Source organism: Ornithodoros turicata, chromosome 7 (genome assembly GCF_037126465.1).
Source record: "Ornithodoros turicata isolate Travis chromosome 7, ASM3712646v1, whole genome shotgun sequence".
Taxonomy (NCBI): Eukaryota; Metazoa; Arthropoda; class Arachnida; order Ixodida; family Argasidae; genus Ornithodoros; species Ornithodoros turicata.
In genome coordinates, this window is record NC_088207.1 from 11,069,669 (window position 1) to 11,075,668 (window position 6,000).

Below are 6,000 nucleotides of genomic sequence, written 5' to 3' on the forward strand. Positions count from 1 at the left end.
TTTTTGTCGGCCGCTGGACCCTTCGATCGGTAAGTCGCCGCACTATATCACGCTTACGACAGTTTGTCTTTTCCTCTGTACTTAGGCTTGAGTAAAGTGATCGATTCTCTTTTTCACGAAACAAACTCAGCCTCTCTATAGGACGCGTAAACAAGACCCAGACCCGCAGGCAAGACCCAGGTTCGATTCCTGGCGTCAGCACCTCTTTTTCCTGAGTTGTTTCGACTCTATACGACGTGTGGTTCGCGAGTCGTTAGTAGGGCCAGGAATTTTAGGCATTTGCCCATAAATGCCTATAAACGCCTGAATGCAACATTTTTCGGGGTTGCCTGCCTTTTTATCGACTCTATTTGAATTGTAGCCTTTTTCAACATTCTTAGGTGTCATAACTGAATTTTTTAGGGGTGTATGTGTGCCTTTCAGGCGCATGCTGACTGCTGCGTTTTGCTTTTCATTTGTTTATGTTTACACCTCTTGTTCTTTTTCTTTTTTTGATTTCCTTCAGTACCTTGGTTTGCTAGAAGGGTATCAAAAGATTTGGCCCTTCGAGGCCTTTCAAGATCTTCGAGGGCGGATAACTAAAAGTATTATTCAATACGGTGTCGTTCTAGGCCGCTTCAGCATTCGTGTACCAGAAGTGAAAGCCTGTACTTTACCGTAGCTTTTGAACGAGAAAGTTTTCTTGCTCAGAACATTCTGAAACACCAACAAAGCCAACCAGCGTATCAGATTAACGTGCCTATTTTTGTATTTTGCTGCCTTCTTGTGTTTTTGAGAGCCTAAATACCTGCCTGTTTTCATCGTTTTAGTGCGTAAATTTCCAGGCCCTAGCCATTAGCGAGGACCGTTGCTCCGATTTCGACCGTTGGCGTTAACAGTACCTCACGACCTTGAAACTTGCGCTGTTCCATAAAGCCATCGTTGTTCTCTGAATCCGCATAGAGCTTTTGAAAATTGTATTTTGCTATTAGCGAGCAGGTTCCTGAGTAACGCCAAAACGTCACTGGGAATTTCAGCCGCGTAAACGATCGGGAAAGCGTAAATTTGACGTCAGAAATGGCAAACAGAGCAGAAAGCGCGTCTTTAGAGGATGAGAGAGAGAGACGCGTTTTAGATACGGAGGCCGTATAGTACTACACTCTTAAAAATGAGTTTGGTCTCGTCTCTATATTATAGCTCCTATTAGAGCTGATCTTGTTCCAGGGTTGGCTACGAAGCAGATACCAGACGAAAAAGGTATAGTGAATGGTGAGACGCAGAATTTCGTACGCCCTATTAAAAACAGAACCATCATTTCGTTGATGGTACACTCTTAAAAATGAACTTACCGGATAGCACGCTCCTAGCCAACAATCATCTCGAATGATATCGTTATCTGCCCTGATCTGTTGAAAACGGGAGGCGTACGCCTTTTTTGTGACACTTGGTCTGGCGACGGCTCTTTGAAAGCCCCATCATCATCCCTTCATCCTCCCCCAACGCGAAATAGGGCAGTGTACCGCCTCAGCGGCGGTGAATCGCCCAGCCCATTACCATCCAATGTATGTGTGTGTGTGTGTGTGACACTTATGCTGTTCATAATTGTCACAAAAAAAGCGTACGCCTCCCGTTTTCAACAAATCAGGGCAGATAACGATATCATTCGAGATAATGGTTGGCTAGGAGCGTGCTATGCGGTGAAACTCATTTTTAAGAGTGTAGGGTTCGCATCCCGGGATCCCGGCATATTCTTTTATATCTCGATATCCCGGGATTTTGAAAGGTCAAATCTCGGGATTTCGGGATAATAAACTTTCCTGACAACGAGTGCTTGATTGTGCGGAAAGGAAAAGAACAGTATATACCGATCTGGTGTTTTCAGGCTTCGCCATCGCGAAACCAGAGCAACTGCGTCGTCCACGGCACATGACAGACATGGCAGCTACTGACCCAACTCGCTACACAGTCCATAGCCGGAACAGTCATCGATCATAGTTGAACCTCCTGCATAATCACGACAGTTCTTCCGATTTGTGAAACTAACAAGATATGGCAGAACTGTGTCTCTGTTTTGATCTTCATCAATAACTCAGTGACTTGGAAATAATAAGAAATAAAAAATGGAAACAGCCTTTCCAGAAAACCAGTCTCAGCTATGCAAGTCCACACTCTTAAAAATGAACTTCACCGCATAGCACGCTCCTAGCCAACCATTATCTCGAATGATATCGTTATCTGCCCTGATTTGTTGAAAACGGGAGGCGTACGCCTTTTTGTGACAATTATGAACAGCAAAAGTGTCACAAAAAAAGGCGTACGCCTCCCGTTTTCAACAAATCCGGGCAGATGACAATATCATTAATATCGTTCGAGATGATGGTTGGCTAGGAGCATGCTATGCGGTGAAACTCATTTTTAAGAGTGCAGAGCACCCTGGCTGACACTTCTTATTTTCTTTCTTAGCACTATAGTTACCATGGAAGAATAAAAAGAGACTGAAGAACAAAACGCGTCAATAGGAAGGAAACGCGCACTATTTGCTATTTGCAATAGCCTGGATGCGCAACCTGTTGTACACAACCTCCGGTGGGGACATTTGCACAGAATTCCCGATCCCGTCCCGGGATCCACATTTCGAAGTCCCGGAATCCAGGGATTGTAAAAGGGGCTCGGGATTCCGAATCCTACGCTCTTAGAAACATAGATTGAGAAGTTACCCGTCAAAAAGAACTCGTTACAAGTTAAGTTATCGTGTGAAAAATGTAACTAAGTTAATAACGAAGTTCTTCAGCGTGAAATGTAACCCGCAGTTACTGAGTTACTTAAAAAAAAGGAACGAGTTACTTCCAAGTTACTCCGGACACAAAATAGCATTACGCACGTGCCGCGCGCGTGAGCAGTAGACCTTGAGTTGCCTGCGGAGGAGTGCAACACGCTTAGATCGTTTTCGTTTATGTCCAACAATAGACCTCTCCCTGTTTGTAAAAAAAATGACGTCATAGTGTTCGACAGCGCCAAAATTTGGTAGAATTGAACTACGCTCGAAGATAGAGATGAACAAGTTCGCGCCCGAAAGCGACGGTCATGAGGGGATTACGACATGGTCCCTTAAAGGGACGCGACCCTCGGTCCTACTTTTCATTCAATGGGAGACAGCGAGCAAGTGCCCGTTCGTGGAACCCAGCCCTCTTTCCGATTTGTTTTGGTTTCAGTCTGTCCACCAATGTCATGATGACGTTTCTCTGGTACAGGTCTATTCGAACGCTTTGCATCTTACTCCCTGTGGGCGCACAATGGTTCAGCTTCATTTCAATGGCAGCGGTTCTTACTTCCTGAATAAAATACTGTCGTTGATTGAATATCACGTGTTATGGCGAAAAATGCTATGAAGGTGCCGGAGGGAAAGTAAGAAAATATGTGGACGTGAGTGAAAAGCGAGTTAAAATTAATGTGGAACTTAACTTAAGTTACTTTGGCAAAGTTACCTGAAAAAGGAACGAGTTCCTCTGAAAGTTACCACGCCGCAAAAGTACCGAGTTAAGTTAGAAGTTACCAAAAAAAGGAACTTAGTTACAGTAACGAGTTACCTCGAACTCTGCTTAGAAATGAACTTCACCATGTATATAGCACGCTCCTAGCCAACCATCGTCCCGAGTGATATCGTTCTTTCTCCTGATTCGCTGAAAACGGGGGGGGGGGGGGGCGTACGCCATTTTTGTGGCATTACGGAGAGAACGTTGTCATTCGGGATGATGGTTGGCTATGAGCGTGCTATGCTGTGAAGCTTTGTTTTTAGAGTGTGCGCAGTACCGCATCTTTTTATTGGCATAAAAATCATGTTCGGTGCTTTATCAGATGAAATACCAGCGAATAAATGGCGGAAATGTCAGGAAATGGTCGAGCGGCCCGATTGGCTCATCCAGCGTGGAATGTCCCCCCTGTACGTTTTTATATCGTAATATGTATAGCCTTTACAGTCATGTGTGTTTCAAAAGTTGACGTATGGAGCCAAAATCGATACCAAGCCACACTCTTATAAATGAACTTCACCGCGTAGCACGCTCCTTGCCAACCATTATCTCGAATGATATCGTTATTTGCGCTAATTTGTTGAAAACGGGAGGCGTACGCCTTTTCTGTGACAATTATGAACAGCATAAGTGTCACAGAAAAGGCGTACGCCTCCCGTTTTCAACAAATCAGGGCAGATAACGATATCATTCGAGATGATGGTTGGCTAGGCGCGTGCTATGCGGTGAAGTTCATTTTTAAGAGTGCAAATTGAAGCATCCGCATATGAGGTTATTCCAGTTATTTAAAATGTTCATTGGCATTAGTTCTCAACGATGTCCCAAAATATACCTTAAAAGATTTAAATAGACTCGAAAGGCCCAAAATTTCCCACAGAACGACAACATGTCCCATCCAACATTAAACCTTACCTTACCTTACCTTAAAAAAAATTACCTTCATTTGCAAAATTTCCATCAAGTTCGTAGCCCTGCACCGACATAGTTATTTTGCGGAAAGTGTTCCCGTATACCTCTACGGAGAACACTGCACGGGCCGGATTGTTAGGCTCGATGACGGCTGTCGCGAGCCCAAATAATTTCTAGGCTTCTCGGCCCGTGCCAATGTCAAGTCCGAGCCCGTACGAGGCCCGACAAGAGACCCAGCTCGGCTTGTCGTGAATGCCAGAGTTCTGCAGCGCTGCGAAACTTGCTGCGCATATTTAGAGCTGCGCGACCACAAGTGAGCTGCCCTTGCGATGACAGTATTGCTAATGACATTCTATACAAAGTGTCCCCCGAAACAACTTGTAAAAGACCAACAATATCATTTGATTCGCGGCGAGACGACTGAAAAAAAAAAGTGAAAAAGGGTGCCGTCATTACGTCTCCATTATAGCGACCGCAGGTGCTTGTCGGATTAGGGATCACTTTCAGGGATAACACCGCGCTGTGTATACAGGGGGGATTCGCCACGGACGGGGCTGCACGTGCCGCGGGGACAGCAGCAGGTGCTGGGGTCCTCATTGGAGGGCCGTCACAATGGGTCCTTGCTTGGCCACGCGTCATTTGCACGCCGGCAGCTGCACACGCTCTGGTGACTTGTGTAAACTTAAATATCACGTGCCTCGCGCGTTACAAATCAAAGGGAGCAAAAACTACAGCGCACTCGAGGTCGCCACGTGTTATGTTGGAAAGCGGTGTCGTCTATATATTATAGCTCCTATTAGAGCTGATCTTGTGCCAGGGTTGGCTACGAAGCAGACCACCAGACGAAAAAGGTATAGTGAATGGAGAGACGCAGAATTTCGTACGCCCTATTAAAAACAGAAACATCATTTCGTTGATGGTGCACTCTTAAAAATGAACTTCACCGCATAGCACGCTCCTAGAAAACTATCATCTCAAATGATATCGCTGTCTGCCCCGATTTGTTGAAAACGGGAGGCGTACGCCTTTTCTGTGACAATTATGAACAGCACAAGGGTCACAGAAAAGGCGTACGCCTCCCGCTTTCAACAAATCAGGGCAGATAACGATATCACTCGAGATATTGTTTGGCTAGGAATGTGCTTTGCCGTGAAGTGCATTTTTAACAGTGTAGGCTTGCTGAAGACTGGTAGGTGGTGGGTTCGAATCCTGTCACCGGTTGTGCTATCTGAGGTTTTCCCTAGATTTTCCTGCAGACTTTCCAGACAAATTACCGATACAGTTCCTTTGAAGTCGGCCCAGGACGCATAACAACCACCCCTTTGTTACCCACTCCTTCCCTGCTGTCCTCTCACCATCTGTCCACGTCTGTACAGCGCTCACAGCCACACTTGTTTCGCGGTGCTAACACAGAATAAAAAAAACTGGAAACAGAACGCTCAGAGGCACCTTCATTATATGGGGGTCTATAAACGTAACTCTGCGCAATCATTGCATTGTACGTATACAATGGACCTGGCTACATATGGTACGTATACATGGCTTCTGCGCATGCTCTGTGACCCTGACGGCGCCGAAGAGG